Source organism: Mustela lutreola, chromosome 5 (assembly GCF_030435805.1).
Source record: "Mustela lutreola isolate mMusLut2 chromosome 5, mMusLut2.pri, whole genome shotgun sequence".
In the NCBI taxonomy this organism is placed as follows: Eukaryota; Metazoa; Chordata; class Mammalia; order Carnivora; family Mustelidae; genus Mustela; species Mustela lutreola.
The window spans coordinates 77609786-77635773 of NC_081294.1; the positions used below are offsets into that span (position 1 = coordinate 77609786).

General features: G+C 52.1%; 1 protein-coding gene across 1 annotated transcript in view; it reads left to right on the forward strand.

Moving 5' to 3' along the window:
* The first annotated feature begins 19512 nt into the window (after positions 1 to 19512).
* PSD2 (pleckstrin and Sec7 domain containing 2) overlaps positions 19513 to 25988 on the forward strand; it is a 55922-nt gene continuing 49446 nt past the window's right edge. Inside the window, exon 1 of the mRNA XM_059174758.1 lies at positions 19513 to 19682. The gene's annotated coding sequence lies outside the window, so the exon portion shown is untranslated. The remainder of the gene's footprint in view (positions 19683 to 25988) is intronic.

Sequence of the window (25988 nt, forward strand, 5' to 3'; positions counted from 1 at the left end):
TGGGCAGCATCTTGGACCTAGTGGCCTCCGTCTGATGCTCTCCCTGGACATCCCCTGGGCGGATGAGGCATGGGTTGTGATCGTCAGGGACACAGCTGGCTTTCTGAGAGGTGTTTCCTTCAGGCACCCCCTAGCTATCTTGTGGGCCTTCCTCTACCCAAACTGTCTTTTGGGGTATTCCCACACACCAGGTGGGGCTCTGGAGGGTGTCTCTGCAGGAGTACCCCAGCTCAGCTATGAAGATCTGAGAGGGTCACTCAGCCTTTCTGAACCGCAGTTTCCTTATCTGCAAACCAGAAGAAGTAATACCTGGCCCACATTAAGTACTCAATAACTGTTACCTGTTGTTAGTGTAAGTGTATGTGGTGAGATCACCAAGGCACTCTCCCTTGGCCTGGCCCCTCAGTTGCCTTTTGGGGGTGTTCAAGAGCAGGAGGCATCCCTCTGCAGACAGCACTCTACTCAGAAAGCCGCTGGGTCAGCCCCCTCCCACTTGGGCTGCCTCTCTTCCAGGCGGCTGCTGCCCAGGGGGACTGGCAAGTGAGGGGAGGGCTGTCGGGGAGGTGGTGGAGCCACAGCAGAGGAGAGGGGAGCCAAAGGTTGGCTGAGTCGGGGAGAGATGGCCTGGGGGGAGAGCGGCTGAGTCGCTGGGGAGGGTGGGAGGCTGTCGTGCTATAAATACCTCCCAGGTAACAGGACCCGTAAATGAAGGGAGGGAATTAGTCACATTCCGCGGCGCCTGGGAGAGAGGACAGGGAGCAATGACCTGAATCCATGGAAGGGAAAAAATTAGGCTAACCTTGGCGGGGGGGGGGGGGGGTGAGGGGAGGTGGGGGGGCCGTGGTGTTAGTTGGGGCTGGATACTGGGCTTCCTCAGAGGGGTGCCCTGGACTCCACATGCTGGAGAGGGTCCAGGTAGGAATAATCTTGGCAGGAGGGGTCTGGAAGGGACAGCTTGTCGACCCCATGTGTGAGGGGCTCTTTTCTTCTCAAGGATTCCCTGGCCTCTCTCAGGAACTCCATCCTATTCCTCTTAGAAGTTCTTCCTGGAGTCTAGCCTTGATCTTTCCTCATGTCCTGAAGCATGTTCCCATTTGCTGCCCTCCTGAAGGCCTTGCTCTCCCTGAAGCCCCTACCTTAACCAGGCATCTGCCTACCTCTGTCATTCCCTGGGTTCCCAGTCATTCCCAGGCGAAGGTTCCTTGTTTGGGAGGGCAAGAAGGATGTGTCCTTCTTCCTCTCTGAACCCCACTGCTGGGGCTGGGTTCTCCACTCATCCCTCACTGGGCTGATGACCATGGTGGCCTGCTCTCCAGCCCTCTAGTCCCCTCCCCATGGTTGCCGGAGCAACAGTCCATACGTGTCCTCCCTTGCTCACACCTTCCCTGCTCCTCTAGGAATGGGGTCCAGGCCCCTTGGCTTGCACAAGGAACCTGCTGGATCTTCCTCTAGGCGGCTTGCTAACCGCATCTTCACCTGCTCTCCCTCACAACTAGCCCACCACTCTCGATCCTACAGGTCTCTGCATGGACTGGCCTTTCAGTTGAAGAAGGCCCCCTAGCTCTGCCGGGCCACCTTGCATTTGCTCCCAGGCCCCAGGTTCTGAAATTCTCCCAGCTGCCTCCCCAGCTGAGTTGGGTCCTCCCTCATCTATGCTCTGGAAACACTTCTGGCAGGGGGAGTGTGGGAAAGTGGTTAAGATCCAAATTGGAAGGCCAGCCCTGCCTCATACTATGTGGACTCTGGTGAATAAATGAGCTCTCCTATGCCTCAGTTTCCTCATCTGTAAAAAGAGGTTCCCACAGTGGCTTCCTAAGAGCGGTAAACTTCCAGTGAGCCCCTGCATGAGGAGGGCTTAGCACACAGTCAGTGGGTGGCCGCTGTTGGGGTCACGGTATTGATCACACTGTTTCTGTGTCTGTCTCCTCTGTGGGCTGTGAGATGGAGGGGGGCCCTGTGTGGTGGCGCTGCGTCCCCGTGTGACTCGTCGCCGCAGCCGCAGTGGCCAGCTCGCGCCTGGCACTGAGACGGTCGGCAAATGTTTGCTGAATTAATGAGTGGGGGCTGCAGGGAGGGCTTGGGCTGCAGTTCCGCCTGGGCTGCTGCAGCTGGGGCGCCTGTGTTCATGTGTGTGCGGTGGGAGTGTGAGTGAGGGGTATCTGTGGGTGGGGGAGCCGTATCCGTGCCCATCCCGGGGGTCTGGCGGCGCCGTGGGCTGCCTGGCGCGCCCGCTCCCTGGGGTCCCCGCCCAGCGCCTGCCTGGCTGCGGGACCCCGTTGCCAGGAGCAGTCAGGATGCGGCAGCGTCTCCATGGCAACGCGGCATCTCGAGCCGCGCGCCGCCCTCCCCCGGCGCCCCGCTGTGGGCAGGAGGCCGAGCCTGGCAGCCCCTCCCGGCCCAGCAGCCAGCAAGCTAGGCCAGGAGGCCGAAGCCTGGTGGGAGGGACTGAGGAGGGGGCTCCTTATTTTTCTCGAGATGAAGGGCTGACCTGTCTTTACTTCCCTCTCCATCTGGGGGAGGTAGACAGCATGAGGGCTCTGTCCTCTGTCCATGTGCAGCGTCCCTCCTCTCCCTCCCCCCCTTCTGGCCAGGAAATCAGGAACAGGTCCTAGTTAGGGCAGGAGATCCTCACTGGGCAAGGGACATCTCTGATCTGAGTTCTGGCAGTGAATGTGACACAATGATCCAGGTTCGAGGGGCTGTTGTGAGGGGGCACTGAGGTCCTGCTTGGGAAGTGCCACCCTGCTCCATGGTATGAGTGCAAACCTGGTGACTTACAGTACCCACCCTATGTCCACCAGTATCCCCACTTCTTTCCCATAATGCCCAAGTTCCCAGTATCTGCCAAGAACTGTCCTAATGGCCCTTTACCCTCTTGGTCATGCCATATTCTTGAAACCCACTCAGAGCTTCCCACTGTGGTCTCAGTGACACCACCAGTTCCCATCCAGTGCCTCTTGTACTCCCCCAACATCTTCGCAGTGCCTCCCAGTACTTCTGAATACCCACTTGCTGTCTAATTGTTGTCCACTCTTCCCTTATACTTACTTAGTATTTTCACATATCCATTTAGCACCCTCCCTAATTACTATCCAATAACCATATGGAACTTTCCTTCGAGTTTAGGCTTGGTGCCCCTTAATATTCCCCAGAGATGACCCACTGCCCCTAGGACCTTCCTAGTGGTCCCTAGCCCCCTTGTTATTCACCCAGTACCTTCCATATCCAATGTCGATCCCAGTACCTTCGCAGTACTCCTGTTCACCTAGTGCCACTACAACCTCAGTCTGTCCAGTACCTACCCTACTCTCTGCTTCCTAGTAAATCCCCCTTATCTTCCTGCTCCCCTACTTCCCCAGCCCCAGCTCCGTCAGAGCGCCGTGATCACTGAGGCCAGGAGGGGGCGCATGAACGGTCAGCCAAAGACGGAAGCTCGGGGCGCGGCCGGGGTGGAGGTCGAGGAGCTGCATCCGAGGCTGTTGTCTTACGGAGCCTAAGTCCAAGACCAGGATGGGGCTGCATTTCGGGGGAGTCCTGCCTGGAGTGACGCACCTCGGGCCACCCCTCCCCGTCCTCTGTTAGCCCCGCTGGGTCCATCGCCACAGCCGTCGTGGCTTCGGCTCCGGGAGGGGGCGCGCGCCCTCTGGTGGCCACGAAGACGCTCAGCTCTCCGGGCTGCTGCGCGGGGACAGGGAGATGTGCGTTCCTTCCCTCAGCTCTTCCACGTCCTAGTTTATTAGGCCTGTCCTTGAGCTGAGACGCAGAGGGGTTGGGGCGAAGGGGGACCGGAGTGTTGGGGTTGTTGTTAGTCTAGCCGCTCTCTGGGGGCAAGACAGAGGGACTGGAACTTGGGATGAAGGGAGAATATTAGCTAGGGAGTTTGGGACTGAGGGCTCCTGAAAAGGGACTGTGGGAGCAGGATGGTGGGGGGAGGAAGGGGGTACTGAGTCTGCCAAGAAATGGATCTCTACTCATGGATCAAGCTGTTTGGGCTTTTATCCTCACTTGCTGCCTGCATGAGTGTGGGGGGATCACATGGTGGTGGTGGTACGGTGAGGTGTCTCCATTCCAAGCCTGGCAGCTCCTGCCTGGCGCTACACCCGTAGCATCTGCATCTGCTTTGGCCTACTCCCAAATGACCCCATTATGGCCTCTGCCCACCTGCCAGCCCTCGGTCCTCTGCCCACCTGTCTGGGCCTTTTCCCTAATCTTCCCTCTCCCCCTTCCCCACAATGTGGGGTTTCCTCTCTCCCCTGTGTATTGCGGAAATAGATGGAGCTACAGAAGAAGGGACCCAGGTTAGACTCCCGCAGTCTATTGGGGGTGACCTTAGTCTGTAGGACCATCCATGGTCAGGTCTGTCATCTTGTGCCCATATATGGTCTGGCATTAGGACAGCACTCATTGAGCCTCTGCTCAATGGATTCGTGAGTGAAGTCCTTAGAGATGTCTCTTCCCTCCTCCTCCTCATTGCACGGATGAGGAAACCGAGGCACTGGGGAAGTAAAGAATTATTCCAGTATTAACAAGAACAGAGGGTTGGTGGTGAAGTGATAAAGAGCGCTGGCTGTTCTGGGTTTGGTGTCAGTTCTGATACTTGCTGAAGGAGCTTGACCTACCCTTTCTTTCTAAGCTCAGTTTCCTTGGGGCACCTGGGTGGCTCAGTGGGTTAAGCCTCTGCTTTTGGCTCAGGTCATGATCTCAGGGTCCTGGGATCAAGCCCTGCATCAGGCACTCTACTCAGCAGGGAGTCTGCTTTCCCCCAACCCCGCTTTCTCTGCCTGCCTCTCTGCCTGCTTGTGATCTCTGTCTGTCAAATAAATAAATAAAATCTTAACAACAACAACAACAACAACAACAACAAAACCCACCTCAGTTTCCTCATTGATAAGTGGAGAATAACCACTCTATTGTCTTCCCAGGATTGTTGCGAGGACTCTGATGATAATGATGCTGGAGAGAATTATAATGGTTATAGGCACTGGTGGCCCAGGGCTTTGTGCTGGGTGCCATGTAAACTGACTCAGCACATGGGATCCAAGACATCATTACTCTAGGTTGACAAAGTCTCAGGGTCTTCCTGAAGAGGCTCTTGGGAATGACCAGCTCACAGTCAGAGTGACAAAGCCCCTACCAGGCCTGGTGCCAGATTCCAGGCCTCCAGGATGAGATCCAGAGCTCCTCGGCTAGTGATTGGGCTAGAGGCAGGGAGAGGGACAAGATGACCTTGGGCTGTCTCCTGCACAGTCCTTCCATGTTCCCTAGGCCTGGATCAGATTTCCGGCCCCCCAGGGAGGGCAGAGGGGACTAGGTGATGGAAGAAGCATGTGTCCTGGCTTGGGCAGCTGGACCTAGGGGCCTTGCCCCGGAACCTGGGGCCTTTCCTGCAGAGGGAATATCCAAGAGCAGGAAGGAAGGAAGAGGGGAGGGGGAGGAAGGAGGGGAGGGAGAAAGGATGGGACAGGCCCCAGCTGGGAGTGAGCTCTCTCTGAGACCGGCCAAGGAAAGGGGCCATCTGCACTGGCTGGGCTGAGGCTGCAGGGCTGGTACCCTGGCTGGGGCTTGGATGTGTGGGTGGTGGGGAGCAGAAAACAGGATGAGACTCCTCATCCATGTAACAGGTAGAAGAACACTGCCTTCCTGGGCTGGCTGTCAGGATGTGAAGGAGGTAGGGCCTGGAACAGAGCAGGGGCCTCAGGTTTGTCCGCTCCCCCGGCTGCCTGACCTGGGAGAAAATACTCAAGTGGACTCCAGGGTTTCCGCTGGCTGTGAACTCACACAGCCACTAGACAACAGCTACCGGACGCCTACCATGTGTTACGTCTGGGGCTCTTAACCTGAATAAAAGTCAATCCTTGCCTTAGGAGGGCCTGTTGGTAATGAAGGAAGGGATGTGATGGGGGGGTGGTGCAGGCCAGGCAGTGATGAGGGGAGCACAGAGCCTGTGACAGGCCAGGAGAGGTGGTTGTCCTAGACTGGGAGGTGAGAGAAGCCTTCTTAGAGGAGATGATATTCATGTCTGGACCCAAAGGATGAGTACGCATTAGCTAGAAGAAGGGGTATGGTGGAGAAGGGGCTCTAGATAGAATGAAGAGCTGGTCTCGAGCCCGTGGTTCAGGGAGAGCTGGGCTGCTGCAGAAGGTGTGGCAATGAGCAGGGGTGGGAGGGAGGCAGGGCCTTGGGTGCTCGGGAATAGGGCTGGGGATTTCATTCTGAAGGCACTGGGGAGCCACAGAAGGTTTTAGGCAGGTATGGCATGGTAAGAGTTGGAATAAGGCCCAATGGAAGGCACTCAGGGCCTCCGTGTGACCTGCCACCTCCGTGCCCTCATCTCTCATGGCTCTTTTATGGGGAGCAGGCCTGTTGGAGTAACAGAACCCCCAGTAACCCCTCGGGTTTTCCTACCTGCTTCTTTGCCAAAGCTCCTCCCTTACCTGAAGAGCCAACACCTTACTCTAACCACGAAGCCAAAGCACAGGGAAAGATCAAGCAACCCACAGTTCCTTTTCCTTTCAGTCCATCTTACTTAACAGTCAGCCAAAGTTGGAGAGTGTTGGTAGAATGTGCACGAATCGAGTGAAATAAAAATAATGTAGTTAGTTTGTGCCGTGTTCCCACTGCTCAGGTAAGAATGAAATACACGTGCATGCATGAACTTCAAAACACAAATTTCATCATTTTGATGATTCTGGATACAAGTGAAATGCCCTTATAGTTGCAGTTTATTTTTTACTTTTATTTTTTAAAAGACTTCATTTATTTATTTGACAGAAAGAGAGATCACAATTAGGCAGAGAGGTAGCCAGGAAAAGGGAGGGAAGCAGGCTCCTGGTGAGCAGGATCCCAGGATCCTGAGATCATGACCTGAGCTGAAGGCAGAGGCTTAACCCACTAAGCCACTCAGGCATCCTAATATTTGTATTTTAAAACTGACATTGCAAAATATAAAGACGAACAGTAAAACTCATGCTTGTTGTGTAAATTTTTAATTATATAAAAAATTAAAAAAATGTCATGGCAAGTTGAGAGACCACAGAGGCAAGGAAAAATCTTTTTATATATTTTGTTTTTTAAAAAAGATTTCATTTATTTGAGAGAGAGCAAGCGAGAATATGAGCAGCAGGAGGGGCAGAGAAAGAGGGAGAAGCAGGCTCTCGACTCAAGTAAGGAGCCTGATATGGGACTTGATCCCAGAACCCTGGGATCATCACCTGAGCCAAAGGCGGATACTTAACCAACTGAGCCACCCAGGTGCTCCCATATTTAGTTTTATATTTGAGTGCCTTGAGTGCATTCCCTTGCTCTTTGGACAAGGGGCTCTGTATTTGCATTTTGTGCTGGGTCCTGCAATGGATCCGTCCTGGGTGAAAGACACCTCATGTCCACCTTGGGGTGTGGCCCTGTGGAGGTGGGACCTGGAGCCGCACACCCCGGGGAATTCCTTCTCTGGTGCAGCCAGTGTGGTGGGTCAGGCCCTCTATTCCCGGAGCCCAGGACTGCTGGTTGGAATGGATGTGCTTCCTTTTGTACAAATGTCTCCCAGCTGGTGAAGACCTAAGCCCTCCCTGGGGTCCTGCTCTCTTCTGGTGTGTCATGGTTCAGGGTTTGGGACAGTGGAGGCATTTGGGGGACTCCAGCCCCCTCAAGCCTGAAGGTGATGCCATCTCTGGCCTTGGAGGGCATCTTCACTGACTATGAAGCTGCCCTCCAACCTGGCAAGCCCCATGGGTTCCTGGATCCTTCCCCTTAAGATGGGGCTCTCCAAGGTCAAGGCCTACAGATGGGCCTCAGAAACAGGCTGTGGAGAAGCTGGAGATGGGTTTCTGTCCCTAGCTGGTTCAGGGAGAGGAGGTGGGTTCTATCTACTTGTCTTGCCCTTTTTTTCCCCCCTCCTAAGATTTTATTTATTTATTTGAGAGAGAGAGAGAGAAACAGAAAGAAGAAGAAAACAAGTGGGGAAGGGGCAGAGGGAGAAGCAGGCTCCCTACTGAGCAGGAAACCATGATCTCAGGACCCTGGGATCATGACCTAAGCTCAATGCAGATGCTTAAAAGACTGAGCAACCCAGGTGCCCCTCTACATGCCTTGCTTTTGAGAAGCGAGGAACAAAACCCCCTAGGCAGGGATCCACCAGCAGCTTGCTGCCTGTTGCTTGCCCTCACACCTGAGGCGGGAAGGGGGGGGGGGCTGGGCAGGAAGAAAGAGACTCCCTGACTCGGTCCTTGAGGAAGTCAGGGGAGGAGCAGGCAGCACAGGGCAGTTAAGACTCTTCTGGTGTGAACATTCTCTGAGCTGATCTGCAGAAAGCATTTTTTAAAAAAGATTTTATTTATTTGAGAGACAGAACAAGTGGGGGAGGAGAAGCAGGTTCCTCGCAGAGCAGGGAGCCCAATGTGGGGCTTGATCTCAGGCCCCTGGGATCATGATCTGAGCTGAAGGCAGACACTTAACCGGCTGAGCCACCCAGGCACCCCTGCAAAAAGCATTTTGTGCACTTTGAGGTTGCCATTCACAGAAGCTCACTGGTTGAGGAGGAGGAGGTTGGTGAATTGGTGGTGTTCCTTCCTCTGCCCCCAGGAATGTCCTCCATTGCCTCTTCCTCTCTCAGATCTTCCTTCTTTTCTCTCTACTCTGCTTCCCCCCTCTTCTCACACTGTTGCTCTAGCACACCAGGCTCATGCTTACCTCAGGGCCTTTGCACTTGCTTTTCATTTTGTCTGTAGCTGGGGTATCCCAGATACTTGATGACTGACTTGATTGTTTCTTGGGTCTTTGCATAAAGGTCACTTCCTCCAGGATGGTGTGCCCCCCAGGCCAGCTGACCTGTCTCCAGTGAAGCCACTCTGACATTTCATTCTTGTATTTTTCCTCACAGTCCTTGAGAGGTGGTGATTTTGTTTACTTGTTTGTTTGGTGTCTTTCTCCTCTCCCTGAAGGCTGTGAGCCTTAGGCCTTCACCTTGTCAGTCTGGTTCCCTGTATTGTCAGTGAGCGGCAGTATGTAGTAGGTGTACCCCACAGACAGAGCCCTGCTTTTATGGAGTTCCCAGTTTAATGAGTGAGGTGTGGTTGAACAAGCAAACCCTTGTTTGCTACCTATTCTTTTGTTATTTTTGATTGTGGCAAAAAACAACATAACATAAAAATTACCATCTTGGGTCACCTGGGTGGCTCAGTTGGTTCTGCCTTAGGCTCAGGTTATGATCCCAGGGTCCTGAGATCGAGCCCGCCCTGCATCATGCTTCCTGCTCAGTGGGGAGCCCACCTCTTCCTCTCCCTCTGCTGCTCCCCCTGCTCTCTCTCTCTCAAGTAAATAAATAAAATCTAAAAAAAAAAATTACTGTCTTAATCATTACTTTTTTTTAATATTAATGGGTTTTCGGTATACACTTCAGCTGCGTTAAGCACATTCACGTAGACAGGCAGCCATCACCACCATCCATCCTCAGAACTTCTCATTTTGCAAAACTGAAACTCTGTCGCCCTGAAACAATAACTCTCCATTCCTTCCACTTCCCCAGCCCTGACAGTCACCATTCTACATTTGGTCTTTATGAGTCTGACTGTTCAAACTATTTGTGACTGGCTTATTTCACTCAGCATCATGTCCTCCTGTCAACATGTAGCCCATATCAGAATTCCCTTCCTTTTTAAGACTGAATAGTATATCCATTTTCTGTATATGCCCTATTTCGTTTATCCATTCCTCCATCAATGGATACTTGGGTTGCTTCCCCCTTTTCGCTATGGTGAATACTGCTGCTACGAATGCGGCTGTGCAAAGTCTCAAGATCTTCCTTTCAATTCTTTTGTGTCTATACCCAGAAGTGGAACCGCTGGATTGTTTGGTCATTTCATTTTTAGCTTTTTGAGGAACCACCATACTGTTTTCCACAAGAGCTGTGCACCCTTACCTTCCTACCAATGGGGCACAAGGGTTCCATTTTTTCCCACATCCTTGCCAACCCTTGTTTTGTTCTTTCTTTCTTTCTTTTAAATAGTAGTCCCACCCTAATGGGTGTGAGGTGGTATCTGTGGTTTGATTTGCATTTCTGTAGTGATTAGGATACCCATGTTGAAGTAAACAGGTTTTGAGAGGATGAAGGGTAGGGAACCTCTTAACTCTGGTGGTCTGGAAGAAGGCGGTGTTTAAATTAAGAAGGGAAGGAGAGGGGCACTTGGGTGGCTCAGTGGGTTAAAGCCTCTGCCTTTGGCTCAGGTCATGATCTCAGGGTCCTGGGATTGAGCCCCATATTGGGCTCTCTGCTCAGTGGGAAGCCTGCTTCCTCCTCTCTCTCTACCTGCTTCTCTGCCTGCTTGTGATCTCTGTCTGTCAAATAATAAATAGAATCTTAAGAAAGAAGGGAAGGAGACAGCCAGTGGAGGATCTGGAGGAAGAACATTCCAGGGAGAGGTAACAGTTTGGGCAGGGGACCTGAAGTGTGAGTGAGTGCCACATATTTTTGCTGGAGGAATAGTGAGTAAATAATGGGCAGGGGGATGGTGGTGGGAAATGTTGTCTGAGGGGTGGGGAGAGCTTTAGGCCATAGAGAGGAGTTTATATTTGCAATTTTGAGTATGGCCAGTTTCCTTAAGTCATGGGAGGTGGGGAGACGCGGGACAGAGGGATGGATGGACGGAAAGACAGGGGCTGATTGGCCTGTGATGTTGCTGTGTGTGTATGGGGACAATGCACGTGCACAGTGTGTGGGCTCTGGTGCATGGGGCTTGTGGCTCTGTGCTCACATATGCACATGGAGGCCTGACCTACGTGGGTGTGTATATGTGTGTGTATGTGTGTGTGTGTAAAACCCCCGAAGCTTCAGATCATTATGTGATCTGTCTCAAGAATGTGCTGTGTCCACTTCCTTCCTGCCCCCAATGGCCGTCGCGGCCAGCAGGGCACTGTGTGTCTTCCCAGGCTCCTACCATCGGCCGGGAGCCAGCAGGAAGGATGCGGAGCCATACCTAGCGGTTGAGGATCGTTTCCGAGAATGGCTACCAGTCTTTGACATTTTGAAGGCGAGGGCTTGTCTGCCGGAGCGAGGGGCCCACGGGCCAAGGCCTGGGCCAGCCAGTCAGGCTGCTGCAGTACCGAGAATGGCCGCACGGGGGCAGCCGAGGACTCCGAGCCGAGGAGAGGAGGCGGGTGGGCCAAGGGCTGTGCGAGGAAGGGTAGGGTGGGCAGAGAGGCGGGGCGTTGCGGTTTGTTTCCAGGTGGCCAGGTGTGAGATAATAAAATGAAGCCAGGAGTTCATCGCCATCCCAGAGGCGTTGCGTTTTATCCTCACGGGCCCAGAGAAGTGCAATAACTTGCCCAGGGTCTCTCAGCACAGGGATTCAGACCCAGCCTGCCTGACTCTCTGCTCTAACCACTGCCCCTACCGTTAATGAGTTCATCCGCATGTGTGGTGTCGGTTTGTTCACCTGTCTCCTGGCTTCACCTGACCCTCAACACTCCCTGGCTCATCAGAGCACCCTCCCACTTTGGGCAGGGCCTTACAGGCTGGGGATGTGGGCTGGGGCTTGAGACCCCACCCTGAGGCCCCTGGGGAGGAGGGGTTCAGGGGCTCTAAGGCGAGCTCAGGTGTATGCCCCCATAACAAGGTAACAATGGCATAGTTACAGCGGATCTCTTCCTGACCTTCCCCCTATGCTTTGAGCTGGGGAGGAAGTTCTAGAAAACCCAGCTGCACCCCTGGCCTGCGTCTGGGGCCCTTGCCACATCTGCTGAATTTCCTCTGAGCATTAGACCCAAGAAGTTCCAAGGACTGTATACAGTCCATACATACAGACTGTATACATACAGCTGGATACAACCAGCGTCCACTCAAAAAAACATCAGCCAGGGGCGTATGGGTAGCTCTATCAGTTAAGTGCCTAGCTCTTGATCTCCGCTCAGGTCATGATCTCTGGGTTGTGGGATCGAGTCCCACCCTGGGCTCTGACTCTGCTTGGGGCTCTCTTTCTCCCTCTCCCTCTGATACCCACCCCACTCGCATGCATACGCTCTCTCTCAATTTCTCTCTCTCTAAAAAATACACAACCCCCAAGCCCCTTTTTTGATATAAGTGTGTGACTAGCAGTTTGACCATCCCTGGAGAAAAAAAAAATGGGTGGTTTCAACTGAGACCATTGAATAGAGGGGCAGACTGAGGCCTAGAGAGGGGCAGGGAGTCATCAAGGATCTTGCAACAAGTTGGAAACTGAGGCCCTATTCATTTTTAACCAGAAAGAACTAAAGGACTCCAGACAAGGGAGTCAGTATATAGCCACAGGCTGGAGATTGAGGAGCCCAGAAAGACAGTGACCTGGCTTTCTCCTCCAGGAAATCCTCCCTGACCACCTACTTTGCCACCAATATGAGAAATGACCTCAGAGTTCCCTTGACCCTTTGTCAGGGTGACTGCCAAGCTTGTCTGAATTGGTTTAAGGGACCTCAGAGACGTTCAGCCGTTCTCTTGGTCAGCCTAGAAATCCCCTCTCTAGGCCTTCTAGCAGACAGCTTCCCATCTTGCTTGCATGCCTCAGATGACAGGGAACTCACTGCTTTAAAAGGCAGCCTGTTCCATTGTAGGGCAGCTCCTTTCAGTGAGAACTGGCCTTCTTGTGCTGCCCAGGTGTTGGAACTAGCGCCCCCCTGTGGAGCACAGAGCATGTGCATCTGCTGCCTGTAAGCTCCAGGGGGTCTCAGGGAGGTCTCTATACTCCCAGCCCCCACTAGCCTTCACTCTAGTTTAAATGGGCTCAGCCACCTATAAACACCTTTTCCAGACCTGCATCCCCTGAGCAGCTCTCCCCTGGGTATACTCTGGGTGGGTATTCTGTAGTGACTGTTTTTTCCCTCAATACAGAAGAGAACATATGTTTGTTATAGGGGAATTAGAAAATACACCCAAGGAAAAATTGCTCACAGTCCCACCGCCCAAAGCCTGCTCCTTTTAGCTCCTCGGAGATGGTCCTTCCAGACTGTCGCCAGTGTGTGCTAATAAAGTGGGAGGCAAAAGCTGGTGGGAGGGGAGGCCCCCTAGGGGAGGAAGGTAGTTTCTGTTTAACTTAACACCTTCCAGGGTCATTTGGTTATGAAGACAGGTTTTCTCTGGAAGAGTAAGGGAAGAGACAAAGAGAATGACATAATGCCTTTTTTTTTTTTTTAAAGATTTTATTTATTTATTTATTTGTCAGAGAGAGCGAGAGCGAGCATGCACAAGCAGGCAGAGTGGCAGGCAGAAGCAGAGAGAGAAGCAGGTTCCCTGTGGAGCAAGGAGCCCAATATAGGACTCGATCCCAGGACCCTGGGATTATGGCCTGAGCTGAAGGCAGCAGTTTAACTGGCTGAGCCACCCAGGCATTCCAAGAATGACATAATTCTGATAGGAAAGAAGTTCTGAGTTTCTGAAAGCCATGCTAGAGGGGTGGGGAAAGTTTCCTGGAGCACTGCCCTCCCACAAGCTCCCAACAGCCATTTGCTTTCCTCTTCAATCACCTTCCTTCTCTCAGATGCTTGGGGCTGGTGTCATGGGAGCAAGGCAAACCCAGGTTCTTGTTGGCAACTGCCCCTTTCAGAATGGAGGAGTGAAGTCTGCCATCCTGGTCCCCCAGAGAAGGCCCCCGCAAGATCCAGCTATACCATGAGCTCCCCCTTACTCTTGCCTTGACGGGTGGCATCGGAGGTGTGAAGAAATAAGGGGGTGTACCCCCAGGGAACCACAAGGGGGAAATGGGACTGTGTGTGGGGAGGTGAGGGGCAGATGGGAAACGGAGATCTCCATGGAAAGAGGATCCAGCTGTGATAAGGAGAGACTAAAGCCCCTGAGAACTCCAGGGATTGGGATGAAGCCTCTCGTGAGGGGCAGGGTAGCCCTAGAGATCTGCTTTTCCTTCTCAACTATGTATGGAGTGAGAATGTGTTCCCATTTCAGCAGATATTTGTGATGTACCATTTTTAATTGCTGTGTCCGGGGCATAAGGACACCATGATTTCTTCAACCAGTGCCTATTTTAGGACACAGAAGTTGTTTATAACTTTTGCCATTATAATGATTTATGTAGTGAATATCCTCATAGCTACCTCTTTGCCCAGATCTTTCTTTTCTTAAAGATTTTATTTGTTTGAAAGAGAGAGAGAGAGAGATTGCATGAACTGGCAGGGAGTGGGGAACAGAGAGAGAGGGAGAGGGAGAAGTAGACCCCCCAGCTGAACAAGGAGCCATATGCGGGGCTCGATCATGGTCTGAGCCAAAGGCAGCCAGTTAACTGAGGCACCCCAGTAGTTTGCTCCTTTTTATTGTCGAGTAGAATTCTATTGTATGGATGTGTAACAGTTTGTTAATCCTCTTGCCTCTCGATGGACACCCGGGCTGGTTTCAGTTTGGGGCCATTATAAATAAAGCTGCTATGAACATTCCAGTACAAGTCCTTGTGTGAACATATGTTTTCCTTTCTCTTGAAATAGAAGTGGAATTGCTAGGTCATAGGGTAGTTGTGTGTTTAGTTTTATAAGAAACTGTACAACTTTTCTACCAAATGCTTGCATACCGCGCCCCCCCCCCCCCCCGACAAACGGTGATCACCACTGAGTTTGAAGCTTGTAACCCGATGAGGTTGTCACCTCTTTGGTCTTGGATGCTGTATCTCAGTGAATACCACTGAAGGTCATAATAACAGGGTTGGCTGCAATTGCCCTGGAAATCACTGGACACCTTGGGCTGTTTCTCAGGGACAGATGAATGGATGGATGCCCAGCCAAGTCTTCTTGACCCTGAATCTGTACAATTGCTTTGTTGGAATCTGAATGTCAGCTTTTCTGTTTGTTCTCATTAAATTCCATCTTGTTTTGACTTAACCTCCAGCCAGGCCTGATAAGGGAGAGAGTAGCACACCCCCATACACTTACCCCATGCCAGACACGGAGCTGCCCCACTCAGACTTCAGAACAATCCTACCGGGGAGCTGCTGTTAGCCCCATTTGAGAGGTGAGGAAATGGAAACAGAGAAGTTAAGTGACTTTCCCAAGTTGACTGAGTCATAAATGAGCTGGGATTAGAACCCGGGTAGTCTGGATCCAGACATTATAATCTTAACTACTTACTCTTCTGCCTCTTTCTGCCTTCTGATGTCATCTCCCTCCATCTTCCAGTTTCTGCAAACACGTTGAGCATGCCTCTAGGTCTTCATTCAAGTTATTGGTAAAACAACAACAACAACAACAACAGAAACAAAAACAAAAACAAAAAACCTATGGACCAGACAAGTCCAGGCCCAAGGGCAGAGCTTGGTGGCATGCTTCTGAAGATCTCCTTTTGTCTTTGTCCTATTTGATTGGCCCATAATCTTTGATGGTGAGGACTCCACCAGGTGCAAAGCCATGGAACTTGGATCCAGCTGTGGCTTTCCACCATGGTCTCAGGACAGCATTCATCAAACAGCCTCTGGAATCCCCACACAACCAGCATTTCAAGTCAGTCCTCCAGATACTTGCCCAGGGGCCCAAAGAATAAAAAGAACAAAGATGGAGCTGGGATATCTCTTGTTGGAGCCCATGTGGGCACCCAATGTGCTTACAGCCCCCAGGTCTTGGCTCAGTGTCTATAGCACACAGCAGATGCTTAACGAATTCTTTATGATTACTTTTTTGAAGGCCACCTTATTTTTTATTGTGGTAAAATATACATAACATAAAAGTTAATATCTTAACCATTTTTAAGTGTGTGATTCAGTGGCATTAGGTGTGTTAAAAATGCGCAGTCACTATTTCTAGAATGTTTTCATCATCCCAACAAAAACTCTGCACCCACTAGATAGTAACTCTCCATTCCCTCTCCCCCAGTTCCTGGTAACCTCTATTTTACTTTCTGTTTCTATGAATTTACCTATTCTGGATATTTCTTGTAGGCAGAAACATACAATGTTTGTCCTTTGGTGTCTGGTTTCTTTCACTTCACATCATGTTTTCAAGGTGCATCTCTGTCTTAGCATATGTCAGAATTTCCCTGTTTTTTAAAAAAAGATTTTATTTATTCATTTGACAGAGAGAGAGGGCACAAGCAGGAGGAGTTGCAGAGGGAGAGGGAGAAGGAGGCTCCCTGCTGAGCAGGAAGCCCAACCCCAGGCTCCATCCCAGGACCCTGGGATCATGACCTGAGCCAAAGGCTCAATCGACTGAGCCACCCAAGTGCCCCAGAATTTCCTTCCCCCCTTTTTAAAAAATTTATTTGACAGACACCCAGGTGCCCCAGAATTTCCTTCCCTTTTAATTAATTTATTTATTTGGCAGACAGAGACCACAAGTAGGCAGAGAGGCAGGCAGAGAAAGAGTAGTGGGAGAAGCAGGCTCCCTGCTGAGCAGAAAGCCTGGTTTGGGGCTCGATCCCAGGACCTTGGGGTCATGGTCTGAGCCGAAGGCAGAGGTTTAACCCATTGAGCCACCCAGGTGCGCCAGAATTTCCTTCCTTTTTAAGGCTGGATAATATTCCATTGCATTAGACACCACACTTTGAATATCTATTCATCTGTCAATGGACACTGAAGTTATTTCCACCTTTTGGCTGCTGTGAATAATGCCACTGTGAAGCTTGTTAATTGTTATTTCATGGTCTCTTTCTAATCAGGTTACCCCAACCCTTCCCATGCAGATGGCTCTTGTAGAGACCCCTGTGACTTCCATGTTGCTAAATCCAGTGGCCATCTTTCCATGGTCACCTCACTCGATCCATCAGGACCATTTGACTTGGTCTATCTTCCTTTGGTTTATAGGACGCCACATTCTCCTGCTTTCTATCTCCCCCCAGATGCTCCTTCTCAGTCTCCGTTCTTGTTTCTCCCCTTTCTCCTTCCCGACCTCTGAATGTGGGAGGCTCTCAGGGCTCCATCCTTGGCCCTCTGACAAACGCACCCCCACCTCTGGGTGGCCTCATGACTCCTCCTGAATGTACACCTAGGCCAGCCCTTTCTCACGGCTCTATCCATCTACTTGACATCCCCGCTTGGGTGACCGAAAGCTCAAACTCCACATGTCCAAAGCAGAGCACTTGCTTTCCTCCCTCAGACATGGTCTTCCCCACTTCTGCACCGTAGTTCCTGGCAATTCTGTCCTTCTCATTGTTCAGGCCCTCAGATTTTCCTTCACTCTTGACTTCTCTTTTTCTTATACCCCACACCCAATCCCTCAACTCATCTTATTGGATTTACTTTTGAAATACATCTAGAATCTGCTTAATTCTCCCCAGCTCCATGACTACCTCCCCAGTCCTGGAGTTTGGCAGTAACCTCCTAACTGGTCTTTAGGCTCAGCCCTGACCCCTCCAGTCTATCCCCAACACAGCAACTAAAGGGATCCCTTAAAAATATAAGTCAGGGGGTGCCTAGGTGGCTCAGGGAGTTAAGCCTCTGCCTTTGGCTCAGGTCCTGGTTTCAGGGTCCTGGGATTGAGCCCCACATCAGACTCTCTGCTCAGCAGGGAGCCTGCTTCCGCCTCTCTCTCCACCTGTTTCTCTGCCTACTTGTGATCTCTCTGTGTGTCAAAATAAATAAATAAATAAATAAATAAATAAATATTTTAAAAGAAAAATACAACTCAGATCGGGTCAGTTTTTTTGCTCCAGATTTTGGGTGGTTCCTCATGTCACTAAGAGTCAAAGCTGTAACCCTCACACAGGTGGCACAGCTCTACATCACTGGGTCCCTGCCATCTCTGTGCCTCACCCCCTACAGGCTCTGCTCGTTCCCTTTGCTCCTTGCTGTTCCAAGAACAAGCCAAGCACACTCCCATCTCAGAGCATTTGTGCTGGCTATTCCTGGTCCTTGGAAACCTCCCTCCCCCCCATATCTACATGACAGATTCTTTTACTCCTTTCTTATCTTTCCTTAAATTCACTTTTTCAGAGTCTTCTGGTAGTGTTCTGTTTGACGCTGCGATACCTGTCACCCTGCCCACCCTTCTTATCCTCTCTATGCTGGCATATTTCCTCCTGTAGTACTTGCCACTGTCTCTATTACAAATTTTATTTATTTATTGTATTTATTGTTTCTTTTCTAGTCTCACCACCGCTAGACGTGTTCCTGGAGGCCGTGGATTTCCCTCTCTGATTCACCTAGTATAGTGGCTGGTACATGCAGGGGCTCAATAAAAATTTGTTGAAAGAAGGAATGAAGAAAGAAAGTGTGATAATTTGGGAAGGGGTCTGCAATCTAAAAAGACATTGGAACCAAGAAAGGGTGGGCTTCTGGTGTGGCTGGGGGTCACGGACATGAGTGCTGTTTGCTGTGCAGCATCCGTCTGCCTGCTCCTGGTAACTCCCCCCTTGTTTGCCTTTGGGACATTTCTGCTCTCCTGACCAGGGCATATGGATCTCCTGGGTTGACCCCACTCCTCACTCCCAGGGGAGCAGGGACCCTGCAGGCCACAGTGATTGACTCAGGCCTGGGTCTATATCACTGGCTGGGTCAATGAGATTGAATTTTGAGACTTTGGCTTATATCCTTGGGATAGAGAAGGCTTCTTCCCTCAAAGGTAGATATAAGCTCAGAGGTGTCTTACCCATTTTGTTACTTTGTGGGAAGAGCCTGCCTGGAAATGGAGCCAACATAGAGGAATACTGGGCTACAGGTTTGGAGAAAGACATTTGGGAGCCTAGAGACAGTACTACCTGCAGCTGGCTCTGGTCCTGGGATTTTTCATTCACTTAAGCCTCTTTTTTTGGAAGCTGGTTTCTGTCCCTTGCTACCACTTACACCGTACCTGCTGCAGCTCATGAACTGGGAAGTGAGGAAGAGGCTGAATGTAGGGTCTGCAACGTGTGTGGAATGGGTGGCCCCAGAGGCAGTCTCAAGTTGGGGTGGGGAGGCGAGCAGTCAATTATTAGTGCTGCATGGAGGGGAAAGGGGAGCAGATTTGCATTGGCTCTGCACTACACAAGCTCTCACTCTGTCAGGGGAGAGGGGCATGGACCCTACTGGTGCAGGCCAGACGGATCCAGCTCTGCCAGGAGCAAGCTAGGCTGAGATGGATTGTGCCCAAGTTTGGGTGGGAAGTAGGATGGCGGAGCTCTTCCCCAAAGAGCTAACTCCTGGTCTGTCATTTCCATCCTGCCCCAGTGCACGTAAACGAGGTCTCCTTGGGTTCTGCCACTTGCTAGAGGTGTGTTCTGGGGTAGGACACTTAACTTTCCCAGCTGCAAGGTCCTCATAGGTGAGATGGAGTGAATGCTGTCTACCTCCTCTGGTTTCTGTGTGGATGAAATGAGATAATGTGTGAAGTGAGATAATGCCAAGAACTCAGTATGAACCTGGCTCACGGAACACTCTTAATAAAAATCAGCTGCTTGGATTATTATCGGAGGTCTTTTCTGGCCAGTGGTTGTGCCTAGCGGGGCAGGTGCAGTTCTCATAGCCACCAGCAGGTGACGCCCTGACCCCAAAAGAGCTCATTCTTGGCTGGACTGCTTAAATAAGGGCTCCGGAAGGGGTTGGGCAGGGCGGCCTGTCGGATCTTGGCGGGTTAGACTCCATCCTTACCGGCTGCGGTGGGGGGAGGTATCTGCATTCCCCTCAGTTCCAAAGAAGACGGGGCCTGGGTCACTATGGCATAGTCGGTGGAGCCTCAGTTTTCCGTCCGTATTTTGGAAGAGCGTGGCCTTCGGAGACAGCCTGGGTCAAGTTGAGAAAATACTCAGGTTGGACCTGGTAAGGGACTGCCAGAAGGAGCGAACATCCGAGCACGGAGGCCGGTTAGAGAGGGCCTGCGGCTGGACCTCGGGGCACGGCTGGGCCTGGTGCTGAGGCAGGGGGATGACCCATATGATCTCTAGTCTCTTCTCTTGATGAAAGATTGAGAGGGGGGCTGCCCGCCACGGAGCACCCAGGTACCCGGCTTGGCCTGGTGATGCCGGACGCTCTGGTAATTCTGGATGCGGCCAGCAGAGGGAAGCAGAGAGCCTCCTGGGCTTCGCAGGAGTCCTGAGCACGCCCTCCCGGGAATTTGGGGCTGGAGGCGCCTCCCAGGCCAGGAGTCCGCGTGTTCCCTCTTCTCTGCCGCTAGGCTTCCTGAGAATGGGGAAGGGGAGGTTGGTGACGAAAGCTGGGTGAGGGGAGGGTCAACTTCAACCCGAACTTTCTGCATCCTCCAGCGGAGCTGCCTCTTCCCTGGGTCTCAGTTACCAGGATGAGATCCATTGGCTACTCTAATCCTAGGAGCCAGGACTTCCTGGGTTAAGGTGGTGTTTTCTCTCCAAGGATAAGGATTTGGGCGTCAGACAGAGATCCTCTTGCTAATCCCCATAACCCAGGCTTGGAGGGTCAGCTGGACCTCCGGAAGCAAGACAGTGCTCACCCCATAACACCCTAGCCAGTTCCCGGCATCCTCCTGGACAGGCTCCCAGAGGCCCACAAAGGCCTTCAGACAAAGTTCTGGGCCAGGCTTTGCCTGTGCCCTGGGCCCACAGCCGGCTGGCTCTAGGTACTCCAAGTCCCTGGCACTCCTTATGGGATTTTGTCCACTAGCCCTGGACTAGTGCTGGCAGGGCCCTGTTTGCTGGGTGGTGGGGGTAGGACAGGCAACTCTTGGAGGTTGAGCAGTCTCCCCTGTCCTTTCCCTCCTGCCCCTGGCGTTGCTCTTCTCCCGAAGACCTTCCAGCATCTCAGGCCTGCTCAGCTGTTGTGGCCTTTTCCCCCACGTGTCCTTCACTTGGCTGCAAGCCCAAATCTCTGCTGTCCGCAGGTCCTGCTTATATCCTCCCACTCATTCCTTCATTCATCCGTGCATTCAGCAAGTATGTATTGAGCTCCAACAACGCTCCAGGCCCGTGCTTGATGCTAGGGGATCCAGCAGTAGCAAGACCCAGTTCCTGTCCTTTGGAGTTCAAAGTCTGGGGAGGTAGTAGGTAGGAGACTCCTAAAACTCGTATTTAAAAATTGATCTCATTTCGTGATGATTAGGGTGAAGCAGACAAGTCGCTTGCTCTTGGAAGCTCAACCTACAGGGGTGTTTCCTCTGGGAAATCATCTGATAGGCTGTGAGCTGCGGAGGTCTGGGCCCGCCCCTCTCCTCCAGCAGCCTGGCACAGGACAGGCAGGAGTTGCTCAGTAAAGGTTTGTTGAACATATGGGTGAATCATCATCGTCCTGGCCACGGGATGGCCAGTGAGAATGGCTTTTCCTCCCCACACTCCCTCTCAGCTAACATAGAAGTCTTAGGTAATGTGGGGGATTATACAGAGAAGATCCCGAGGTTCCGAGGATTCCACCCGAGGCCTCTGTGGCTTCCCGCTTTTCCCTCACCGCACAGCTTCCCTAATATGGGTTCCGTCACACGTGTCCTCATGCATGGATCTGACCATGACCTCTCATCCATCCGTTCTTTGGCTTTATGACCCTTTGAGTGCCTACTGTATGCTAGCTCTGGGCTCTGGAAGAAGTGGGAACCCAGAGAAGAGTGGGAAGGGTCCTTAGCCTTATGGACTATCCAGTCTGGACAGTAATGGCACAGTGAGGTGTGCTGTGATGGGGGAGATGGTGCTGTGTGAGCCCAGAGGGCATGTGCCCAGTCTGGGGACCCATCCTTAGCAAGGCCTCCTCTGGCCACTTGGCTGAAGGCGCTCCCACTCTTCTAGCTAGGGGTCGTCACATCCCCATTTTCTTTTTTTCAGAGTACATATTAGTATCTGTAGTTATTTTCTTTCTTTATCTGCTGCTGTGCTCATTATCTGAGCGTTTTCCCGAGTACATGCTATGTGCCAGGCAATGTTCTAGTCCCTGGGTGTACAGAGGTGAACAGATTTCCAGCTCTCCTGGAGCTTACAGTCTAGTGATGATAGTAGTGGTAAGAAAGACAGATAATAACCAGAATAAGCAAGTAGGTATGTAGGATATAAATCTATGTTCTGGAGGAAAAACAAGCAGGCCAAGGGGAGACTGGTGGTATTTTAGGCAGGGAGCTGAAGGAGGTGAGGAGTAAGCCATGCAGCTGCCTGGGGGAGGAGTTTCAGGTAGAGGGCATAGCAAGTGCAAAGGCCCTGAGGTGGGAATGAGCCTGATGTGTTAGAGGATCAGCGAGGAGGCCCCTGTGGCTAGAAAGGAGTGAGGTCAGACAGGTAGTGGGGCCCAGATCATGTAGGAACCTGTAGTCATTGTAAGGCTTTGCTTTAACTCTTAGTGACATGTTGGGAATATCAGTAGTGGGATGGGGTGCAAGCAGGGGGACCACTGAGAAGAAGACAATAACAATCCTGGTGAGAGGCGATGGTGGCTGCTGCCAGCTGATGGGCAGTGGACAATTGGAGATGTGTTTTGAAAGTAGATCTCATAGGGAATCAGCTGAAAAGGTTACAAGGTACAGGCAGGGATACTGGAGGGCAACAGGCATCCTGGAAGCCAGCAGGAGGAACTTCAAGGAGGGAGGGTGATCTAGTGTGGCAGATTCTGCCAATAAGTTAAGATGAGGTATGAGAATTGACTTTTGGATTTGACATCACAGTGGTCACTAGGGACCAGGCCCCGGTCAGTATATCTAATCCCTTTGTACAAACAGGAGAGAGAGGCAGCTCTTCTAGGTGGACCCAGTGTGCAGGCACACAAAAGGGAGATACCTCAGTGTAAAAGAAAAGGTGTCTCTTCCCAGCATGATGTAGCCTTGTACCAGGCACAGCTGGATTTCTGCTCCTTCTCCGCCCCTTATGGACCCCAGGTGCCTTGGCACAGTGTCCAACCTGTACATCTGTACTCATTAGTTGTGTTGGTGACCTTGAGGAACAGCGTCAGTGGAATAAGTGTGGGTGAGAGGATGAGAGTCAGATGGAAGTGAGTTCAAGAGAGAATGGGAAAGAAATTGGAGAGCATGGACAACTTCTTCAAAGAGCTTTGCTATAATGGGGGAAAACGAAAGGCCCAATAGCTCGAAGGGGCTGGAGAGTTGGGAGGAATTAGCAAGAGAGAGTGAATGAAGAGAAGGCATCTTAGGCAGGGGACCAGCATAAGCAAAGTGAGGTTATTAGAAATGGTTGTGGTGTTTAAGGTGGGTGGGGTCCTAGAGCATCACATTTGAAGTGTGAGGTGTCAAGAGAGAACACTGGACAGGTGGGCTGGAGGCTTTATCTTGGGGACAAAGGGGCACGGGCAGGGTTGGAGCGTAGCTGGGTGCACAGCAGGTGCTCACTGAGTCCTCCAGGATTGGCCTGCAGAATCCCGATCCAGCCTCTCATTCCCTGGCCTCAGTCTACCAGCTGGAAGATGGGAGCCCTGGGTGTTGCAGGAGCTCTCTGGGCCAAACCCCCTCTGGACCCATATGCCTTTCTCCTGGTGCCGGGTCTCGGGTCCTGGCCTCTTTTCTTCCCTGGATGCACCACTCTGTTCAGGGTGAGGAAGAGGAGGAGGCCCTGCCTGGGTCTGGGGAGGCAGGAGGTCAGGTAGAGGCCTCCCCCTGGCAGGCTGTGCTGGGCTGCATGGGCTGGGAACTGGGCCCCTTGCCTCTGTTCAGCCTCTAGCACCTGCCTTCCTGCGAATCACCTTCAGGTGGGCAGGGAAAGGTCGGGGAGAAGGAAAGGGTGTCACTTGGAGGAAGCGGGAGAAGCTGCTGATTCTTTTTTGCGCTGGAGGGAGGCTGAGGAATGTAGTGCTTTTAGCTGAAACTGTACTCTTCCAGGAGGCGAAAGTAGCTACAAGGGAAAGTAGCTACACAGTAAATCTCTCTCTTGTGTCCAGTGCTCCTATCACACAGAGGCCATCCGTGGGCTCGTGACAGCCCTTCAAGCCCTTTGGGCTAGTTGCACATTACATGGTTAAGTGAGATTCAGGGAGGAGATCTAGCTGCCTGTGGTTGCACAGCTAGGAAGCCACAAGGTTAGATCAGAACCCAGGCCTCTGGCCCTGGCCAGCTCGTGCCCAGTGCAACAGGCTCCCAGAGCTGCCTATCATGAGGAGCAGACCCAGGCGAGGGATGGGGTTCTGTGGCAAATGAAGCAGGGAGACAGCTCTATCTCCCTCCCTGCCTCCTTTCTTTCCTTCCACATAGAGGTATCTATCGCATTAGGTACTGAGCATACCTTGTGAACAAGAAAGACCTTGCTTTCAGGGGGCTCACAGTCCATCTAGGTGGACAGAGAGTAAACAATTATTCCATGAGCAAGTCCCTCATTACAGCTGGAATAACCACAGCCCTTTGAGTGCCTCGGGTGCCAGGTCTTGGGTGGGTGGGTGGGCACTGAGCATAACAGCTCCTTTCATCCCACCCCAGCCCCACAAGAGAGGGATATTACCATCCTTACTGCATAGTTGAGGAAGTGGAGGCTCAGAAATGTTGTCCAGCTGTGACTTGAGGTCATGGGTCCTGAGCATGGGGAATGTGGAAACAGCCCTGTGACTCCTTCTTTGCCCATGGTTCCTGTTGGTTGCCCCCCATCCCTACCTACAGGTAGCAGAGGGCAGAAGGTTAGAGGGCAGGACAGCATGGAAACCATGTTCCCTCTGTGCCCTCCAAAAAGATCCTGGGCACTTGAAATAGGGTGGTCCCCTTGTTTCTGGGCTCTGTGGCAATCTCCTCGGGTTTGATGGGCAGCAAAGAGTTGTGGGCCGAGTGGTTTCTCAACTGCCGAGCTGTGTCCACAGGATCAGACCTCCTGGAACCTTAAGCAAGTGGCCAGTACTTTTGGTCTCAGCTTTCTCATCTGTAAAATGGTTTATAGGATTGTTCTGAGGGTTAAATGTAACACATGGAAGGCATGTACTGTGGACTCTGGCACATGGTGGATGTACAGTTAATAATGAAGGTGTCACCATGTCACCATGGTTGGTGACACCCCAGCTTCAGCTGCGGCCCTGCTTGAAGAGGGAGGAGACTAATCACAGCTTGTACCTTGCATCTCCAATTACTCCATCCTGCACAGCTTAGACACCCCTAATAGATCAGCAAATCCTCTCCCTCTCTCACCCTCTGCTCCCTAAGAGGGCCCCTAATTCTGTGTGTGTATGGGTAAAAAGAAGGTCAGAGAAAGCTTCTTTGGGAAAGGGGCATTTAAGCAGGGATTTGAGGCCTGGGTAGGAGTTCAACAGGCACAGCAGGATCAAGGCCTGACCAGACAGAGGGTGGAACATCTGCAAAGATCTAGAGATGGCAAGGAGCCCAGTGCAGTGAACAGCTCCTGGGGCTGGAGTGGAAGGAAAGTTGTAGAAAGTGGCTTTCTGTGGTAGGGCTGACTCTACCCTGATCTCCCTCTTTAGTGGAACTGGACCTGCTCACCCTCCCCTGTTCCCACAGCTTCTGGTCTCTGTAGATCCCTACAGGTGGGGGCCCATTATTACCTATGTGAGAGGTGACTTCTTGCCTTGCAGGAGATTCAAGGCTAGGAAGTCCTTCTGGGTGTCTAGTCCAGGTGCATTCCTCTCACATTTGTTCTTCAGAGCTAGGATCCTGGGCGGGGTGGGGGGGTGTCTTTAAGGTGGTGATCAGCATGAGGGGAACTGTGGGGCAGGTTCTGCGGAGATGGTTTTCACAGCCCACAGCATCTGTATCTCTCTGCCTAGGCAGCCTATCCCCCTGACCTGGTGCTGGCAGTCTGCATTCTTGATTGGATCCACCCTTCCCCTCTTCCTCCCTCAGGTTCTCTCTGCTTTGTCTGATCTTCTGTCCTCACCCCCCCTTCTCACCCCATGGCTCAGGTCTGTCTGTCTCTCTGTCTCAGTAGGTAGGTAGGTAGGGCAGGCTCAGTTTACCGATCTCTGAGATGGTCCACCTCTTCCCCCACCCCAGGTAGGATGTCTCCAGGCTTGTGTGGGGAGAGGAGGGCAAAGAGTTAGTGGAGGAACAGACCTTTGGAGCAGGACAAGGACCTGTTTCCTCCTTCAGTTGGAGGAGGGCTGAGCCAAGCCTGGGGGTCTGAGGCTAAGGGTCCTGCAGCGCAGGGTGGGGGGAGCGGTGGCTGGGTCTGACCCAGGGTTAGAGGACAGCTGGGGCCCCGCTGGGCGAGGGGGGGGCTGGTGCGGAACCTCGCAGCGCTCCCC